The 22,367-nt window shown below is 38.5% G+C and overlaps 1 protein-coding gene across 5 annotated transcripts in view; it reads right to left on the bottom strand.

Moving 5' to 3' along the window:
• TBL1XR1 (TBL1X/Y related 1) overlaps window positions 1–22,367 on the bottom strand; it is a 113,815-nt gene that overhangs the window by 70,021 nt on the left and 21,427 nt on the right. The window contains exon 1 of one of the 5 annotated variants that reach the window (XM_062005532.1): window positions 22,016–22,035. The exons of the other annotated variants lie outside the window; for them this stretch is intronic. The gene's annotated coding sequence lies outside the window, so the exon portion shown is untranslated. Of the gene's footprint in view, window positions 1–22,015; window positions 22,036–22,367 lie in introns of those variants that run through there. 5 annotated transcript variants of the gene reach the window in all.

Here is a 22,367-nt window from a genome sequence, read left to right as displayed (position 1 = left end):
TTTGGAAATGGGTTTAAATTGTTTAACTAAGGAAATCTCCAAAACTAACAAGAGGTATACACGTGACAATATAATAACATGACAATATCGTGTCATTTTGAACCCTAATGAATGTAACCACTACTGAAGCCGTCTGTGTTTCCCTTGATATTGGTACCACCATTACCCTTATTTATTTGGGCAACCAGAAGTCAAGCGGGACATTTTTTCCAGAGTAAAATCTTCGGATCTTTCAGATCTATGTATTTGTTGAGCCAAGCTAATGAGCTACAGAGGACATTTAGACAATGCAGTTGGGCTTGGGTTCTGCTGCAACAGAGAGTTTGCAGACAGTTTGACGTCAACAGGCTCAAGAAGTCCCACTGTGGCCACTGACCCCGAACATCATGTACAACCCAGTGTTGCTGAAGTTGTGGCTTTCCTCCTACCTCAAACACATGAGGAAGGCTAGTTGTCTTCCATCTGCCTTCTGCAGGAGTGCATTGCAGGATACTTGCCCTCACAGAAAAGTATCAGGTTTAAAAGCACATGTATACCAAATTGTTCTAGAAATCCACCTTCCTTATGATACTGGGCAGGTAAAAGCAACAGCACAGTCTGAAGAACTGGGATCCAGTCATTCTTTTACTACAGCCCTCAAAATTATGTTACTTTTAATACTCAAAACCACTTAAAAATCCTCAGGTATGAAAATATTTATCTAAAAACTTCACATCACACCAGAGGTCAAAAGTAAAGTTTGTGGTGGAGCTTCGGCTCATATACTCCAGATGTTGCTGAGATGCAGGTCCCCTCAAATAAGGTGTTTATAATGCATTCCAGATTCTTCCTGAAAATATTATTTTGTGGAAAGCCAGAGAAAAATGTGTCTCACACTGTCAAGAAAGGTAACACTGACTGCCTTGAAATTATCCATTAAATATAACAAGGAAGATTTTTTTTTTAAATACTGCTCACCCAAAACTGTTGCTCTTCTGCTTACAGTCTCCTCTCATTTCCCCAGGAATTTTTCAAAATAGTGACATTTGGTATAAAAAGTACTTAATAGCACCACCTTTCTATAAAAATTCTATGTCTTGGTCGTATTTTCACACAAATAGCCTATAGATTAAGCTCTTTCTATACAGGTAAACCCTGTGATTAAGCAGTTGATGCTGCCCAAGAACCAGAAACACATAAGGAATTTTACCCTACCACCAATAGATAATCTTCCCTACAAACTCTCCTGATGTTCCCATTACTTCTCTACCCAGGTAATTTTGTGGTGTTAAATGAGGGCTCTGATTCACAAGGAGTTTAAACCTAGCCAGAGAGGGCTGATGTTGTTCATGCACTGGTTGTCCAGACACTTCTGCTAAAAGGACAACTTATTCTAACACAGCAACTACTGAACTGTGACAAATTGCAGAGTAGGGTATAGGGAAAAAAGACCATGCCTCTCATTACCAAGACAAGCTTTCCTGCTTCACCAGGTTGTAAGCCATTCCTGAAGCAGGGGCTAGAAACTTGAGGACAAAGTGACAGCACACTCATGCCCAAGTAACTTGCCTCTTATCCATAAAAGCTCAGAAGGTATAGATCACCTGAAGACTCTGGTTTAGTTTTATTATGTCACATCCTAGTCAAAAGCTACCTGCTGTTTTATAGGGAGATCACAGTACCCCCATCTACCCATTCCCAGTTGAGTGCTCTCATCACTTCCTTTCCCTTAAAAAATGGAAATTGATAGTTTTCTAGCACTCAGCGCCCAAAGAATCTCACTGCAGGATCAGAAGACGACAGAGCTGGCTCAAGAGAGGAACTGGGAATACAGCCCTAAAAGAAGAAATGCAGGAATGGCACTGCCCTGTAGCTCTGACGTCAAAACACACCCATTTCCAAGGGATTCTTAGTGCTGTGGATGTCCATGGGGATCCCAGCACAAAAATCTCATAGCAAACATGATACTATGAGTCATACCAGAAATAACACAGATACTTAACTGTATTAATGCATATCTATCATTTTGTTATCCTTTCAAATCTTTAGATACCTGAGATAAAGAACTGTATTTGTCTGTCACACTGATTGACTAGGGAAATATTAGACTTATGCAAGAAGTAAGAGACACTGAGACCTGTTCCAAAGAATAAGCAGGCTACAGTACAGACAAACAGCAAAATACTTACTTTAGCAGTATGGTCACGGTGAACGGCATTTATCAAATAAATGGATTAAAGTCATTAATCAACAGCAACATTTGACTAATCTATTCATGCCACTTGTTCTTCACCTTTTCTTCTTTCAACAACAGGACCTAAGCATGGACCTAAGGAAAACAAATTTATTTGATCCCAAAGACAGCATATTCAAAGGAACTGGTGAGCATCAGGAAATGAAGCCCCACAGAGAGTTCTCATATAAAGGCTGTCACAGACTGTGATTCACTGATAACAACCTAACACTGTCCTTATTCAAGTTTGTCAAATACTAAAGTGAAGCTTATCTACATGTATACAATTCAACTATTAAACCACATGCCTCTCTACCCTACATGGTCTACTCTGAAATTAAAGTATCTCCTAAAAATTAGCAGTTCTATTACATTGGGCTTTCCTACAGTACGAAAATGGTTTTCCTTATCATAAATAGATGCAAAAGAAAACTAAGCAACTGAATTTGTTGCCAAATGAGTGAAGTCATTATTTTTGCACTTAAAAATATTTTCTGTTGAATTTCCTCTGGCCATTGCAGCATATAGCTCAATTTATAGCCCCTTTGGACTAGTGCATTGCATGTACAGAACACCACATAACAGGTGTTTATCGTACAAGCAAATGGAATTGTGATTAGATAACCTATTATGTCTCTTTACAAAGAGTTAAGAAAAGTGAAAAGTTTCTATTTTACAGAAGAAAATTACTTTATCCAAACGAAGTTGCAAGAGACGGGCCATTACGGATCAGGCCAAAGGGCTGCCTGGCCTATTACCCTCTCTGCAGCAGTGACCCACAGGCAGATGCCCAAAGGAAGAGCAAAAACAGCACCAGCGTGATCTAGTTCCTTAAATAATCTCCTAGCCTCCAGCTATTTTCAAATCAGATGACTTTTCACAGCACCATTTCTTTTGTTTCTGTGTATTTAGCAGCCCCAAAGGAATTATCTGCCATTAACATTTTCAGTCCCATAAATATTTAGCATCTACTTCTTCTCGTAAGCAGTTTTACAGGTCTGCTCCCTGCTCAGAACAAGAATAGCTTGTGTCTTTCTTTACAATTTTATATACGGCCTCTTTTCATTGACATTCCTGTGAGAGGAAAGGAACTTCTGACCCCATTCACCCCCTCCATGGCTCTCCTGGCTCCAGAGAACTCAGTATATCCCACTCCCATGTTGTAGCTTTTCCTTAACCAGTTGATGCATGAAGCAGCCACTTGGTCTTATATCACATTTTGATGGCACCCACACACTTTGCCTGGGATTAACTGAAGTCTCCCATGGCACTTCCAGCTCTCCTGCCCTTTCTGATCTTTCTAGCATTACCATTCTGACAGGGTAGTCAGTAATAACACATCCACTTATTTGGATCACTCATATTAAAAAAAAAAGCATCTAAAACATTATTATTGAAGGTGTTCATCTATAAAAGTGTTCATCTAGGAATGTGAAATGGGAATTGAGTATCTAAAATGGTAAAATAATACCTTTAAATTTCAAGACTATTTTTGAAAGAGCATCAGTCAATATATGCTCAACAAAAGAGCTCCATTTCTTATCTATCAGTTTTTAAATCAAGAAGCTATTAACTTCTAAATCTTACCTCCACAGTAATCTGACTAATACTCTTTTTAATGTCTCAACTTTCCACTCTTATTTTCTCTCCCATTCTTCCATAGAGCTCCCTTGTAAACAGGGTTAATAGTATTTTGTGTTTCTGTAATGGGTAAGTCCTAATATTGACTGTAAAGGATGTGTCATTGCTATCAAGAATTACTTGAATTTAAGTGTTCTTAAGCTTTTCTGAAGGACTGACACTAAATTCACCACCTTCAAAAGTATCCCCGGAAAGAAAACCAGTTTTGTCAAGCATGAGATTTATCATTTTCAAAATCAATATAAAAATGGAACTAGTGACTACTCCTTGCATTAAATGTCTTTTTAATCTCAGTGAAAGTCTACCTGATAGCCTGGACAGCTGTTAATAGATCAGATCTCCGGTACAGGTAAGTAACGACTCCAAACAGAAGAGATACAGCAATTTAAAAAGAATAAAAGTCAAAGGCAAGAAAAGATCTAGGTTTTAGATAAATCTACCAAAGATGGCGTAAGCTGGAAACATATTTTAAATAACCAGGGAAAACAAAATCACATGACTGAAGAATAGTTACAAGAAACAGGCTATAGGGCTCCTGTTATTTTAAGAGTAGTAACTCTAGAAGGAGTAATTCCGCCTAAGGAGACATGTCGTGCATAATGTTTGATCCAAAAAGGTTTTTCCCTTTCTTTACTTTTTGATCCTTATCTTGATTGTTTCACACCAGGAATTTGAAACTGGCTGAGCTGCACATCCTGCAAATCTTGCTGTTCAAATTAGAATACACTGAAGATAAGATTTCACTGTTTGGGAATTTCATTTACAGGATTCTGCCTCTGCGGTTGCTGCATAATGCTCCGCAACAGCTGTCAGCCTTCCTGAAATGGGCATTTTTTTTACGTCATCTCACATTTATCAATATGATCTACTAGACAGATCAGAGAAGGTAACAAAGACTCAAGTCCCCTAGTCTAGGCCTTTGGGAGAAAGAAAAATTTCTTTAATCTTCCAACTTGTGAAAGACAGAAAGTGTAAAGCTTTGCTGGTCTGATACAGATTTACTAGCCTGGTTTTCATTTTAAAAGAAGAAGTGATGAATGTGCATGTTTTTGAGAAAGCGATGCCTCTATTTTCAGTTTGAACATACATATATTTAGTTCATTTTATTGATGAAGAACAAATTGGAGGCTTGTACATTTGTCACTCTCTTTTGTGATCATGCTAACACACACTTGTTAACCAAGTTAATAACTGATAAATGCTTGGGTGAGGAATACCAAACACACATTTGTCAAAAACTCTCCACCGAGCAAAAGTATTTCCCCTCAGTGTCAGATATGTCAAATATTGGAGCCTGGTTCATTGCCAAACAGAACTCTGTAGATATTATTTTAGTCATATGTAGTCAAGGGGGTTTCTTCCCTTTTTTTTTTTTTTTGTTTTAAGCAGTTCTTTGCCATGCTCTTCAAAGTCACTGGCAGAATTTTAAAATGGATCAGTATGATGTATTTAGCATCACTTAACAGATACATAGAACATATACAGCACTATGTAATAAATGCACAGAACTTGACAGCCCAATAATGATGTATCTTCCGTCAGCCCACAAGTAATAATCTAGGTTTACAAGCTGTTGCACTTCAGAACAGACTGTTTACCAGATCAGATAAAAACAAGGTTCAAAATATATATATTTTGTTGCATGACACTGTACAGCTGCAATCATTTATCAGACTTTCATACATCTTATCATTCTTATCACTGCTTAAGGAACAAGCAAAATCTTGGAAGTACAGAACTGTCTCAAACACTAGCAATTCTGACCCATTTGACAAATAGCATTTTTTTTTTTTATACTAACTTTATCCAGAAATAAATCCACTTGGATATTCTCACAGGAATATTGCTACTAGACTGATTTTGACACCTTTTCAGAGAAGTTTCATTTGATCCTCTTGGACTGTGCACGTAGCAGGCTGCATGTGCACATCGTACACACACATATACACACATTGACTCTTCTTCTCCCTCAAAATGAATAGCAAGCTATTTTGTTCATGACATTTGTACAGTAAACAAGCTAAGAGCAATTTGTACAGTAAACAAGCTAAGTTTAAGAGCAATTAATACTATTTGTTCTTTTGTCAAGTTAAGGTAATTTCCTTGTGGCATTTTTAACTAAAAAAAATTGGTTAATGCAATGATTCATAAAACTGTACTAGTTTTATCTTTTCCTTCCTAATAATATCCTCCTGTAAAGTAGTAAAAATAAACATGAAGAGTTCATTTTTATTACTTCACTGCCTAAAGGCTTCACTACAAAATTCTTAAGTGACCTGGACAATGGACAGTCTTTGACGACACATGCCAAACTGAAGATACTGGCTACACAGACCTGCCCCAGAGCACCCACGGCCTCAAAGGGCAGAGAGCAGTGTGGATGAAGGCATGCAGCCACTGTAAAGTGCAAATACTTCATGCCAGAGAAGCAATAATAGTGTAAAGTGTTAGTAATACACATTTGAATGTGATCTACAAAGCCTCCAATCACTGTATAGAATCCCACTGTCCCAGCACACACTATATATAGCCATAAACTGTAAGACGGGGAACCAGATGTGAATTCTAGTAACTCAGTATATGCACATGCATGATGGGAAATGTAATGGAGATAAGTTTACTCCTTGTCTTATAATTGCAGCTTAGGGATTGAGCTAACAAAATTGACAATAAGGCAATTGGATTTCAGATGTAACTCTCCATGTTAAAATCTGTTATGTGATACATTTTGGAGAGAGAGAGATGTATCTGCAAAATATTAAAGGCAACATTTACATTTCTTTTGATTAACAAACCAGAAAGACACTACTGAGGATCCAAATAGTCTGCTCATCCTTAGTTACCAGAAGACTTGACCTGGTGAGGTAATGTCAGCAGTCATATATGAGGCACTCCACCCAAACCCTCCTGGGAGATTTGGATGTTAAATTAACCATTTCTCACTCCTAACTTAGGAATTAACAATGATATACATCAAGATTAAACGAGGGACATTTCCTAAGCCTCCCAACAAAACAGCAGCAGTGCTGCCCCCTTATTGCCCCATCAGCTGAATAAAATTACCAAGATTCACCTGGACTTCACTGGCTGCTCACAGCTTGGAGGTACGTGGGAAGGTTCCCAATATACCCCTCGCAACAAAAAGGAATGGACATTGCCCTAGGTAAGCAGTTGAGTTATCCATGGCCAGAAAGAAACAAAAAGCCAGAACTGAGGCACAGTGAACTTAAAAATTCCAGTAAAGATACAGAGTACACACACAATATCAATATTAATTATATTAAGAAAGATTAAAATACAAATCCTACAGATATCTCACAACAAATTTTAAATCCAGCTGCCTATTAATTTAGCCAACTAGAACAAAACAAAATCAAATGATGCTGCCTAAAGATAAGTAGAGCACAGTAGCTGGGCTCAGGCTGGCTGCTCAACAGCCCACTGCAGCTCCTGCCCAGTACAACTGTTTCGCCCGGGAACTGTTGACACTAGGGGAGTAGAAAAGGGAGCACCACAGAAGCATATCTGTTTGTCTTTTAAATGGTATTCTTTCCAACTTTGCCAAAAATTTCTATGTAAAAAAAAAAAACAAAAACCACAACTTTTGTTATTCTTTAATTGGAATTCTTGACTGTGTACTGACAACAGAAGCCCTGTCTCAGCATCTTTGGTATGTGTGCCATTACTCTCTACACTTCTGACACGATGCAGTTTGTCTTGGGTTGTGTAATTTTAAGGTTGAGATTAAAAGACACTGGTTGGTTTCAACCAGACCTGAGAGAGAAAGAAATCCAGAAATCTCACTGGACCCACAAAACAGATGGCTGGCTCAGATAGAGAAGACATGCGTGCTCCGATACCTCTCACATTTCTTGTAAAATCTCCTGAATGAAAGGTTGCATTGAGTCATACAGGAGATCCTTCAAGCACAGGAAAGCCTTCATAATTCAGAAATGCAGCACCAATTTAGAGGATATCACACATTGCTATTTCCATTTTCCATAGAGTAACTTACGGGTTGCTAAAGATATGCAAGCAAAATAATTCAAGATCCCCTCTCTCATGTCTTTGAAAAGTAATGATCAATGGAGCACAACCCAATATCAAACTATGTACAGCTTCAGAAATTAGAACTGGTTTTCCAAACTGACCAAAACCACACACAGAGGCAACACACTCAGGAAAATGCTACACTTCATGCTCTCCACAATGCCTTATGCTGGGGTGGCTGACCCCACACAAGCTCATGGCTGCACCGCAGTGTTGGCAGAGCTGAAGAGCAGAACAGCACCTACCTGGGCTGGATATTTTCTTAAGATATAGTACCTATTAAGATGGAGTTTAAATTTTCATTTAAAATTGCATTTAAAATTTTGGCAACCTATACCAAAACCCAATTTAAGCCACTATAATAATTTCAGACAAATTAAATATTCAAGTAATACATTAAGTTTTAAAGAAAGCTAGACCACTGATGGAACCACTGGAAATCACAGACAAAGCATTCACAAAGAACATTTATTAAAAGTGTTAAGTGGTAAGGTTTTACAGTGGCATAGAAGCTATTTTTAACATCTCAACTAGCTTGTATTCAACTAACTTCAGTACTTTGAACATACTTCATAGAATCAAGGATGAGTTTATCTGCCAATTATAAGATAGTAAACCTCCAGTCATTCTGAAATCTTCAACAAATCATTTCACTACTTATAAAATAGTACTTTTTTCCTAGTTTTAAATGCAAAGTTTAATAGTCCCTGTTTATCCAGTACACTGCAACAGTAAAAACAAAGGATTTTGTGCATTTGATACCCGCTTTCAACCAAATGTGGTTTGACAGTAAATAAGAAACACGCTATTCATCAACTTGCAGCTTCATAAAGAGTCATGAGAACTTAAATAATCTACATAAATGAAGGATAAGTTACATGTCTTAACAAAAGCAGAGCAAAGCAGTAAATCTGCCTGATTAGCAAAAGAAATACCAGTTTTACTACTACTCAACACTAGTAACAAATCAAACATTTTAATAGATTGTAGCATAGTTATTTTCTCAATAAAGTTTGATTTCTCTGAAGCCAAAACAAATTACAATCAATTAGTTGAAACAAGAGCTTCTGCATGTTGACTGTTTTCATTTTAATCCACCCTGGGCCTACTAGACATTTGCTAATAAGTACTCAAAAGTGTAAATTAAGGCTTAAAAGACCTCTTTAAAGCAACATCTATAATAAGTCTTGATATTCCAAGAGCAGTCCAGTACTTTTGGAAGAAAAAGACTTTAAGTAGGGTTAGAAAGGCATTGCAGCAGTAGGTAGTCTCTGTGTTTCTGCATGCAAGTTACTGAAAACCAACCCAAGAAAAATGCCAGTAGGACATACTCAAAGCTCGAGGCGGCCGGTACTCCTTCGAAGGTAAAAGAGCCAGTACCAAACAAATGGCTAAGGAGGTTTAACTCTTCTGTTCTAACAGCTAACAGACCAAGAGCTCTTAGAAGACAGCATTTTGGAAAACTGCATCTTCTATCTTGCTGAACAAAAGAATATAATTTACATAGTGATACCATCTATTACTATCATTTGTACCGTGATGGCACTGGCCTCTCAACTGTGAATCAGAGCCTCAATGTGCTAAGCAAAGTTACAATAAAATTGTAGTTTAAGGATAAAGGCAAGTTCTGCAGAGGGAAGCACCATAAGGAGCACAGACTTAGTGAGGGGAGGCAATGCATGCCCTGCACTACATACCAATGACCTCTCCCAAATCATGTGTATGGTGAGGCTGCTTCAGCTCTGGGCTCAGCCTCAGCACCGCTGGGACCCAGAGCTCCTGACAAATGCAGGTTTAAGGTCTTTAATGTGGCAGCAGCCTATCTCTGAGCATCACATACAGCAGGCAGGTCTGGAGGCTATGCAAAACCTAAAGGTTCTATAGTAATCTTCAGGTAATTACACTATGAAAGGAGAGAACACAGGGACAATTGCCATATAAAGTCACCTATCAATACAACCCATAAGACAATAAGGTACAAAAATCAATACTTTTTCTTTACAATATTGTAAATTATACAGTAGCAAACAGATAAATCAATCAGATCTTCATACAAGACACAAAATAGGTTATAAATCAAGCATTTCTAAACCTCCCACATCTTCAAATAGGAAATGTGCTGAAAGAATCATTCAGGCTTCTCATTTTAAGTAAAAATTTCTGTTAAAGGAATGGGGTCTCTAAGCATTTCTCTCTGGCCTTTCACCCCCCCAGATTTTTAATTTGATCTCTCTGAAAATTCACTTTGCATTGAGTATCACTAGTTGGGGATGCCAAAGGAAGAGGGCAGTAGCCTTCGATCAGCACATATAATCCTTTAATTAGTTATGGAAGAATTTTACTTACAATAACTTTAAAAGTCTTTAGATTGTAGCACCAAAGTTTCATTTCAGATCATTCCTGGTTTGAAGACACTGGGGATTCATGTTCTGCCAAGTCATTCCTTCTGTGAAGTAACTGAGCTCAGACACTGTAGTTCCTCAGCAGAATGTGCATAAAAGGATCCAGCAAGACAAGACTGGCATCTAATTGCCTCTCTGGCTCCATCAACTTGCTGTCGGATTCACTTTTATTCAGTTCAGTGCCTGAGAAATTTTCAAACAAGGCAGAATGAACCTGCCAAACCCCAATGTACATCTACACCACAAGGACACTTACTGGACTGTTTCTAAGAATGGGACACCATTGAAAGCTAAGAAAACAACTCATTAGAGCACCAGAAGAAAATCTTTTTCTCCTAGGACACTACTTTGCCACGGAATAGAAAACGCTATTAAACAACAATGATCGACCGCAAACAAACACTGATAATTTACCAAACAAAAGGGTCTTGCAGTTAAGATAAATACCATATGCAGGCATCTAGTATACTAAAAGGGCAGGGGGCTTGCTGCCCTACAAAAAATAAAGCAGCAAATGCAGAAAGACGCTTACTGACTATGTTTTCATTTTAGCAATAAAAATTTAAACTATTGAAAAAGTGAGGATGTAATTGCCAAAAGGACAAAAACAAACACCACAGAGAAAGAATAATCAAGAGTGGAAAAAAAGAGATCAAAGGCACCTGCTATCACAAGAACAGAAATGAGATCTTCAGAACCCCTCAAGGATTCCTCACAGAAAAGAAACAAGAAAAACTATAAAAAAAACCCAAGAAAGTGATCATTACTGATTTGATCATTTTAGCACACACAAAGAGACATACGAGAGATGGTAAAGACTGACAAAAGGAATAAAAAAAGGAAGAGGGGAATGTGGTGGCAGTGTCCTGTATTCACATTGCCTAGGTCATGCTAGTTGCATTTCCCATCTTTCCTGCCTGCATACAAATCCCTGCAAGCTGCTGGGTTCTGCAGTGGCTGTATTCCTCTCACTCTTCACAGCTTCAGTGCTCTGGGAAAAAAAAAGACACCGGGGTGTAAACATCTCTGTGAGACTAATGCATCATCTTCTAAAAGATTTCCACTGATTGCACTGCTAATGGCCTCAGCCCCAAGACAGCACTATTTCTTTATTCAGAACAGAAAACACACTGTACCAGAAGGCAGAAGTTTCACTCTGCTTTTTGCTCAGACCAGAAGAACACTGTTCATTTTGTCCTTCTCCCTTGTCCATGGGCAAGGCACTGCAGTTGCCTCTCCAAAAGATTATGTTTCCAGAATACAGGTTGATCAAACACATTGAATATTCTATTGACTTCCACAAATTAAACAAGTATCTCTAAAACCAGTTTCTGTAATATTTTTACTTGCAGAATGTAAAATTCCCATCTTGTTTGATGCTGAATGCTCTGCTGTAGGTTGAGATACAATACTTTAGAACAAACAGAAATGCTATAAACTTATACTCATTTGCAAGATGATCAAAATCACTGGTAAGTTCTAAGGAGAGGACATTCACCTCCTGCATCCACCAACTCATTAAGTTCCTGCAGGAACTCTGCAAAGCCTTTGGAAAAAAAAGTAGCCCCTGCTGAGTAGGGATGGAAAGAGAACACATTATTTAATAACCAGAAACTACGTAGGAGAGACCTTTCTAGTTTTATTTTTAGCATAACCTATCTGTTGCTTGAAAGATTGTGTTTTAACATTCAGTGGAATGTAATGAGAAATTTATTTTAAGCATGCAGTTCTAGCAGGTCATAAAGATTGTACCATTATCCTCCTTGGACTGTAATTGGCAATAAGAATACACTCTCTTCTCTTAGTTTTTGTTTCATTGATGACTTGTGAGCAAAGAAATGCTGTTCATCCAACATTCTGTTTATTTAATATTCAGCTTTCTTGAACTCTTCTTATGCAAAGCACAAATGTTGATGATCAATTATTTTATAGCAATCATAACTCAAGATGAAATTTTACACTCTGTAAACACATTATCATGACCACTGCATTATGCATTTGAAAAATTCCTGTTGCAGCAACTCATTCAAACGAATACACTGCATTAAGTTTACAGTAAAATTCTCTTTGGGCTAAGTGTACAAAGGTTTCTTTTCAACAACAGAATGAAGTCCACATTTATGCTGAGTATTTTTCTATGTGGTGTACAAATGCACACATTCAGACACTAAAATACTCATGTACTTGCTTAAATATCAAATCAAAATGAAAAATATTTATACGTATCTCTAACAGTAACTTATTTCAAATATTAGACTTTATGGTTTAAAAATTAAATTATCACATAAGATGGAGAAGTCAAGAGAGAGCTGCTGTCATTTTTGTAGGAAAATTTCCTGTAAGCTTCATCAGGCTGATGAAAGGGGAACCAAGTTTTCCCAAAGCAGTTGGTAGATCTTTGGGAACAATCTAGAACACCCTGACACATCCCGGAATCTAAGTCTATAATTAAATAAAAATTTGGGAAATCCAGTTTAGAATTTTTATGAGAGCACTTAATGCACACATAATTGGGATGTACCACATATACTGCATTACACTTCACTGAGAAAATGGTTTCTCAGTGAAACTTTCCAAATCAATGTTTTGAAAACGGTTAGCAAACAGTTTGATATTTAAGGCTGCAAATAATATTAAAGGCTACAGGAAAAAAGTGGGTCTGTTGCTGAATTAGGAAGATGACAGAGTGACAGCAGACGGAGATAAGGCTGAGGTTCATGTTGGGGAATATTTGATAACAACCTGATCCATGAGTTCAGCTGGGCTGTGTCCATAGGTGCAGAGAGCCAATGTCAAAGCTAGGCTGTTCTCAACGATGCGCAGTGATAGGACAAGGGGCAATAGGTACAAGCTGGAACATAAGAGGTTCCAAAGAAACACAAGGAAGAATTTCTTCACTGTTCAGGTGAGGGAGCATTGGAATGGGCTGCCCAGATGGGTTGTGGAGTCTCCTTCTCTGGAGGCATTCAAAACCCACTTGGACAAGTTCCTACTCTAGGTGGTCCTGCTCTGGCAGAGGGGTTGGACTAGACGATCATTTGAGATCCCTTCAAACCCTCGAGGTTCTGTGATTCACTGGCTGCAGAAAGGCAGATCCTGTGCCATCTTAAAAAAAAAAAAAAAAAAAAAAAACAAAACACACAACTTCAGCACGGCTTGACAGCATCTCCCACAATAGTCATTTATCCAATCTGGGACATTGCCACCTGGATGAGAGACTACCAGATAGGTGGAAACCTGGTTGGATGGTTGGGCTCCACAGGCAGCAGTAAACAGGTTCTTCAAGTGCTGAGCTGGAGGCCAAGCATATGTGGGATCCTGCAGCCCCATCTATCCCGTGACCTGGCCTATTCAATATCTCTATCAAGTACTTGAAGAAAGCCAGGGAGCACACTCTCATCAAGCTTTCAGATAACAGTAGTCTGAGTGGAAATTGCAACTATGCTTGAGGGCAAGGCTGCTATCATGAGGGACCAAGAACCCACTGTGTTTCAGGAAGGACAAGAACAGAATGCTGCTCCAGAGTGGGAAAAGCTCTTGCACAGTCCCAGGCTAGGACCCATGGCCAGGGAGCCGCTTTGCTGAGAGAAGCCTGCAGGTCTTGGCAGGCAGCAAACCAAGCACTCCACTGCAGTTTCGTATTTGCTGGCCTTCTAGATCTTATTCTGCCTATTCACTGCCTTTGGAGTATTTGACTTTGAAATCTTCATAACATTATTTCATTGGTTGTTTTATAAGATAAAGTAGTCCTGGTGCATGATGCCAGCACATTTATGTCCAGTAGGTACTGATAGTTGAGGATTTTTGGTTTCCAAAATGCACACTCTGTCTTCAAGGAAAGTCAGTGCAGAGCCTTCAGCAAAGTAATGAACATTGTAATTCCTGAGTCTATAATCAAGCCACAATTGGCACTTCAAGGGGCACATTCTACAGCACATGCTACAACAGTAAATACAGTGTGCATGTACAAGTGCCACATGGCAACTGCAATGAGAATCTATGTTCATTTGCCAAAGGAGTTCCTCGAATTTGTATTTCACTCTGATTCCTTATCAAGCATGTTAAAAAAAAGGAAAATTTAAAAAATCAAGCAGTGCAAAGCCCCACAAACATGACTATTTGAATTTTCATTAACACGGTACTTAACACACAAGACTCATTTCTTTCCACATGCAAAAATGTGACTGCCTTGGAGAGCCAGTGCATGCTCACACACACTTGCAACCAAGCAGGCTGCTACATATTTACTGGAAAAACTGTACACTGGGCACATGTAACAGGCAATTTGTGAGCACATAATTGTTGTTTCTAACCCAAACCAATGAAAATCTATTAATAATAAAAATGTTCAGATAAACATTATTTTATAGATATAACCTATATATACACACATTTAAATATTTTTTGTGGAAACACACATTGAAACTATGAAAAACAAAGCTTATAAGGACATAAAGAGCCTTGCTCTGTTTTCCCTAGATGCTAGGCAAGCTAAGCACATGTGCTCACACTATAATCAAAGTTCCCCTTCAAGAGTTATCTTCTGCCGGGAAACAGAACTGCAGTAGCACAAAGAGAAAATTACACATTAAAATGTGAGCATGCAGAGGGAAGAAACAACATGAATCATCTTCTCAAGTTTGAATATCAATTCTACCTTCAACCCATCCCCAAGACATGTTACCACATTCATCATACAAGCATGCTGAACTAAGTGACCTATTTTAATTGTACAAGCACAAGGCTTCTAATATTTATGTAGATGAAAAAAAAATATCAAGCTCGGTGTTGTTAAAAGGTAGTCTCTTAAAAACTAAAAGATTAAACCACAATCTGAGGTTAAGTAATTTTGCAGGATGTTTATAGTGCTCCTGGAATTTTGAAATACCTGCAAAAATCCTCTCTTTTCTCTTTAGTTAAATATCTGAGATATATATATATACTAAAAATAAACATTCCAAATTAAGGTTTTGAAAAAGAACCTATGGCATGTACCTGAGCTCTGCTTAGCAGATCACATCATACTCTCATATAATGATCGCTTTTAAAGCGTGTATTAGCTGAAAAGCTGATGTATTCCATCATTCAACTTCCATCCCTCTTCAACAGAAATCCTTTTAACTAAGCCCGCATAACCTGAACATCTACTCCTTAAACAATCTCAAAGAAAAGTCAGGCCATTTTACTACTTGAAGTCTCAGCATACATTCCAGGGCTCCTTATATTTTAAGCCAAAGTTAATAAAACCCAAAGATATTCTTATTTTGAAAGTGTTTTCATAAGCTTACAGACTGTGATTGTACATCTTCAAAATGCTCAACTACACACAGATACAAGATGTCAAACATCAATGCTACTCATTAAAACCTCATACTTTTTTAGTGGTCTGTATGTCTCCTGTCTTTATATGTAGACTATAGACTTAAGTAGGTTATATCCAAATTTTGCAATTCTCTCTGCATAGCACTTGTAAAGCATGGCCTATTCCATCCATCCATACAATACATCAATCTGTACAATCCAGACTTTCATTATCTCATGCCTGAGGTTATGTTGGTCCTGCCAAAAGCAAGCTAGCCTCACTCAGGTCCACTTAGGATTCTTCTGAAAAGATCATTATCTTTCATCCTGCCACATCTCTTTGTACTCATTCACTAGTTTTACTTTCCAATACCTTGAACATAACACACTTACCAGGCTTCTCTTTTAACAGCCAAGAAGGGCCTTTGCACTTTGCTTATCACCAATTTGGTACCAAAGAGCTAACTTCAGCTAGCTCCAAATGGCTAATGATGCACTTGATCTATTTTCAAATGAGCATCAGCATGCTTTCTCACACAGTGCTCGTTATGAGAGGTGCTATCAAATTTATAAGTCTCCTTTGAATTTCTTTTCAAAAGTCTCCTCTCCCATGCCAGCTACAAAAACTCGGTGTTCAGTAGCTCCAGGTGATTTTTTTTCTTCTATGAATATATATAATGGCTTTCTGAATCTTAGCATTACCATGTTTTAAGGCAAAGAACTCTGTAGGAATATTCCAGGAAAAAATACTTAACTGCATTTATTTTGGACACCAGATTCTAGTTTCATTTGATGTCTTTACAGTCTTTGCATTAGAGAAACAAATATCACTCCCTGATTACCTTCACTCTACTGTTCCCAATTTTACAAACCCCTCCCATCCCCTCACTCAGCTGTTGCTGGATTCCTGACACCCAAACTGGAGAACGCTCTTCTACTGGTGATTTTGACTGCAAAGAAGACCTTACTTGCAAATTCAAGCAAACTCTTCACTGACTTTCTAGGAAAAGGAGGTAAGCTTGTTTTCTCCTTAGCAGCACACGCTTCTAGAATTGTTCTACCTTGTGGACATAAGATGCTGAGTCCACTGTACAAAGAAAGATATCAGTGCTACTAATTTCTGCTGCAAGGATGAGAGAGATGCTCTATATTGCCCATGGCAGCAGAATGTAAAGGACAGCAAAGGATACTGAAGACTGTCAAATCCTCCCCAGGCTGCTACGCTTATTCTATCTCCACACCTTGTCTTACTTCTGTGAAAAAAAGCATTAGGTTTTCTCTCAAGGGTTGAGCTTTACTGAGGATGATGAGATAGCTGTGACAAACTAGAAACCTGCAGGGAAGCCACAGACTTGGTTCCTGTGCACTTAGGTAGCAGTTCTAATACAACAGTTGTTACAGCCTAACCTGTCTCCCAGTGCAATTCCTTATTCAGTAAGAGTACGAAAAAAGCCACCTGGTTCCTGCCATAAGCAACAAAAAGGAATGGCTGTGCAGGGAAGTTCAATATGTATGCATCCATTAATTCACTAGATGAGCAACTTCCCGATGATACCCAGAGCGAAACAGTAACATTCTAAAAAATTCTTATTTTTAAGTCAGGAAATCTATTTTTGGTACAGATCTGAAGTTGACTAAGACACAAATTAATGAGATTCCCTAGTATTGGTTTTCTTTTCTTTGAGTTAGAACTTGTAAGAACTTTGTTAAACCCATTGAAAGGTTTTATGGCTTCACTGCTTCATGGTTAAACAATTTTGTATCCTTTTCTGAGACGTCTCGCATCTGTTTTAAGAACTACTGCCTACTGAGACACAGATATTTATAAAGCCACACTCGACCACTGTTATTTTTCAGTCTCCAAAAGAAGCAGGATAATCATGAACCAGTGCAACAAGGAAAATAAAATCCATGCTGTTCACTAAGTTAACATTGCACATCCAATAAAAATAACCATTTCAAAAATTATAAAATCACTCAAACAATTTTATCTTTGACGTTTCTCTTTTCTACACTTAGTCATTTTTTCATGTTTCTCTTTAACAAGGCTTGCATGAGATGACCTAGTTTATTTGCACTCCTTCCAAACTGTGAAGTAGAATGTGTTAACATAAACCAAATGGTCCCAGTCATTTTGAAATAAACTTCTCCTCTGCCAGCTACTCACCCTCTGCCACCTCTGTCTACTGCCTTGATACTTTCCAGCCATTCTTCCTCCTAGGTCTTTGCTGACATCTCCTTTATTCTCAGATATTGCCACCTCAAATGCCTGATATGTCCCTGCTTTCTTTCCTAGGCTGGTGGCACCTTCTTCCTCCTCCCAAGTCAAGCCTTGCAACCCCAAGCAGTTGGGTTCCACCTTACAGCCGGTTGCTCCTCACCTCTAACATCACCAAACATCACCATGTGGGAAATAGTAGCTCAAGCTCCTGGGAGGCCTAGTGATGCTCCACAAGTTCCCAGTGCCTGGCTCTGCCTGCTGTTTAAATTAAGGTAGTTCGCTTTCCAGCCATGCAATTGGGCAGCAAGCACGGTCTAGCACACACCATTGGGTAACACCACCACTTCCCACTATACACCTGTACTCTACAGTGATTGACTGTCCTGGACATGGAAGAAAGTCCAGCTTAGAATCAGTGCCAAAACACAGAGGAGATGTCAATGTATTACCTAGCCCACTGCTAAACAGACAGCAAGAGAGTGAAAGTGTTTGTGCCATCCCTGGCATATGGTATTACCCAGGTTACTATTTTCATCTTCACTAATGCAGGTAAGATAACAGCCAAAAAAATTCCATAACATGGGGAGAAAAAACATAATTAAAAAAAAAAAAGAAATAAACACGTAACAGCAGTGAGGAAAAGGTTTTGTTTATGTCTTTGTTCTGCTATTTAGAAAAAAATAATATTAAACAACCTTGCAATAAGCTGCCTGAAGCAAGCTATTTCTGAGTTTCCTCTAGTTTTAATGACTACTCATTTCCTCGCTCCAGAGGCATACCTATAAGTGCCATAGGCCAAATAGTAGCAAACAACTGCCTGTAGTTAGGAGGAGAATATGCAGTGAACACTCATCCATTAAATGCAAGCCTGAAGGACATACTGCAAATCACCAACGGGGGAACCAACAGGCAAATCATAGAGATGAGTCTGCCATTCACACAGAAAACTACACAGAAACTTTCATTTCTTTAAAGTTACCTTAACTGCGCACTCATGTCAGAGTTCATATCCAGAAGACATCATAGAGTTTATTAAGTAAACTCTCTCACTTATTCTCAAGTTTAATGAAAGCTGTTTCACTTCTGAAGTTTCAGAGGACACCAGATAAATCTTCAGCAGTCTAGAGTCTTATAGCTCAGGACTATCTGCAGGAGCCTGGACTATCACCATACTAAGAATACAAAGGAACTGCATCTGACCCATGACTGTGACTGTAAAATACACCTCACCTACAACTGCATGAAGAATACATTAAATCCACACCAGTAGATTGGTCCACTGTAGGAGGACTGCAAGGACAAACTTCAATATGCTTTTTCCATTTTTATCTGAAGACTGAACAGCTTGAGAAGAATATTAAGAGAAATAGGATGTCTCATTCCAGTACTGGCTACCAGAGAGAGTTTCTCCTCACACTTCATGCTGCAATGAATTTGAAATCCTCACAATGACAAATGCTGTTCATTGTATTGTACGTTTGCTTTGCCATAAATGTGATCCTTTTCCCATTCTCTCTGCAACCAACACTGAAGACTCCAGCTGAACCAGGTCAAGGGCTCTTTCAGCTGTGGTGAAACACCACAGCAAACCACCGCACAAGACAAAGGGAGGAGGTGGTACAAAATTATGTTGTCAGATTGAATTTGAAGAAAAAAAAAAGCCTCAAAAGAGCAGCTGTGATCTGGCATATGCTAGGACTGCTGAGACACTACTTCTCCTCCAAAGGCAGTGTACTGGTCATGTCATGCCATTCCTGATTTCCTGGAAATAAAACAGTCAAAAGGCATACTGCTAACTCACTGGTTAGCAAGAACTTGGAGCTCTGGCCTAAGTCTAGTTTTGTTGGGGGTTTTTAGGTAGTTTAGGTAGCTTACCTATTCTTCACGTCAGACTAAAAACAGGACAGAGAACGCAGACGGGATTATCAGTTTACATTTGGCCACATACTGAGGGCAGCTGTTGCAGGAAAGTAATGCAGAGATTTGGGATTCTTAAATATTTGCCTTCTGAAACTGTATAGCTGTCGACACTCATTGCTCGGTGTAACTAGAAAAAATACCAAAATCTCCTACTGTCACTCAAAGCTTATTTCCAGGAATGTGCAGCTCAGTAAAATGCAACAGAAAGTCACTGCTGATCAAGAACACATCCTGCCTCATAGTCAACCATACACTGCTGCACAAGACAACGCAGAACCCTAAGTCACAAGCAAAGAAAACTAATTCAATCTCCTCCACACAAACACAATGCTTTGTGTCCTGGATTGAACAAATCAAAGATTCAGAGTCTCTCCCAGTTACCATACTATCTATCTGTTACTCTTAATTTGTTGGGAAAATTGACAGCAAGATCCTCAAGTCATAACTGAAAGTTATAATTAACAAAATGATGAGATGATATACGAGGAAAAATCTTATGTCCATCAGTACTGAATTCTTGCATCGGTGCTTTTGAGATGCATGATTCAGCATGGACTCCTGAGATTTTGCTTGCATTAACATGGTTAAAAAATGCATTTCCCAAATGAAATAAAACAAAGAACACTCTAGTGAATGGGAGCCTAAACTATCACAGCAGGTAACCAGAAGAACACAAGATCACATTGTACCACTGGAATCTGAAGTGATTTCCAAGCAGCTCATCCCCCGCTTTGTAGAGAAAAACCACCAAAAGCCACCTGCCTTTGCCACAGAGTGTAACTCTGACCACATATTCACTGAAGGATCAGAATTGTAACATGCCTAGGCCTGAAACTAGATATGTAAATGAAAAATATGCTATGATGAATATATGTATGAAATATAAAGCACTAGAAATTCTCTCCCACAAACACACATTCTTATTTTAATCTCAACTAAACTGAAGCATGGCACTGCAACTATCAGTACCACTGTTTAACTGGTTGGAGGCTGCTGTTGAATAACTCCAAGTACCAGCTCCCAAATAGGATGACATTTCTTACCTTATAATTCAACTACTTTGTCCAGCTCAACAAGGATGAGGAGATGCACAAAACCTCAAAAATATCAAACAAAAATTGCCACCCCGACTTACTGTGTCCAGAAGATATTCCAGAAACAGACTCCTCTACAAGAGCAACTTCATCTTACAGATTGTCTAAAATTCTAACAAATGGGCAATCTTACACAATGACTCTGAGATATGGAAAATCGCTCTTTAAAAATCCAACAGTCCACATCTAACAGCAAAACTACAGAGTACGCTGTATATCCACGTTACTCAATGTCATCTAGAAATTAATGTAGTTGAATTAATTTAAGCAAAGCTATTGATAGGTTTCAATGAAACAATTAAATGCTCAACTCAGTCCACTGTGAGTAAACATATGTCAAGAACTTATCTTTCCTTTCACATTTTGAAATCTGTGCACTGCATGTTACTTAAATAGCTGTCCCAGACCATTCATTCTCAACTGAAAAAAATCCTGAAACTGGTTATTAAGCGAACGCACTCACTGCAATCCAAAAGGACAAAAAGTAATTTCCTTCAGTTGTGGTGTAGAGACAAGGTACAAGTAAGAAAACACTCAAATACAGTTTAGTTTAATGAATGTAAAACGTTTCACGTATCCTCCAGCAATAATCCCCAAAAGATCAATCCTCACAGCCTTTACTTTGGTAGTTTCTCATTCCAGGGTTGTTCCCAAAGCCAATTCAATTCTTCCCATGAGCTGTCTTCCTTCTCCATGCTTAAATGTATGCCAGTTTGTATTTCTGTCAATTCCAGCCTGACCTGCTCATGAAACATAAGAAATTCTCTCTTATCAGATCTGTCCACAAGCCACCCAAATCATTACGAGATTTTCTCCCACTAAAGGCTGGGATCAAAGCCAATTACATTGTTAACGTGAACTCATACACAGAAGAAGTCAATACAAGATGGGGCTTCTCAAACTATGAGGTACAGCCCATCACCACAAATGATAAATGAAAACAGAAGTCCTTTCTCCTCTGGGAGTCACTTATTTTCATGAGAAGTGAAGTTCGATTTTAACAGATCAGTTGTTCTAGGGCGTAGTCAGATCTAGACTTTCATACATAGAAGATGATTAGTATCAGCTATAGACCAGACATTATTTTGAGCTTCAGAAAACATAGCAATGTGAGGAAGCTGAACCTGGAGATAGCCAAGAAAGGCACAGATCTGGCTACAGTTTAATGTCTCACCTACTACCAGTGTCCTAAAGAGCCTTCCTTATTCCTCTATGCATCAAAATAAGAGTTTGCTCAAACCTCATCTCAATGCTCTGACTTTGGCCTCTTCCTTGCTGATCATGGGGGATCGGAGCTGCAGCCGTGCCTAACACAAAAACAGAGTCAATCAGATCTCTGACTCCAGCAGAGTTACAGATTTAAACCATCTGAGGCCTTAAATCTAGGCAGCAATAAGATTAGTATTGTCTTCTCTAGATATTTCTACAATGTTTACAATGACACTTCTAGAGAGACAACCCAGGTCATGTTTCTAACACAGAGTCACTCTGGTTGCTTGACCCAAGTGGCTGCTAAACTTCATGAA

The sequence above is a fragment of the Colius striatus genome, chromosome 12, assembly GCF_028858725.1.
Source record: "Colius striatus isolate bColStr4 chromosome 12, bColStr4.1.hap1, whole genome shotgun sequence".
Lineage (NCBI taxonomy): Eukaryota > Metazoa > Chordata > Aves > Coliiformes > Coliidae > Colius > Colius striatus.
This window is presented reverse-complemented; position numbering and strand designations above follow the sequence as displayed.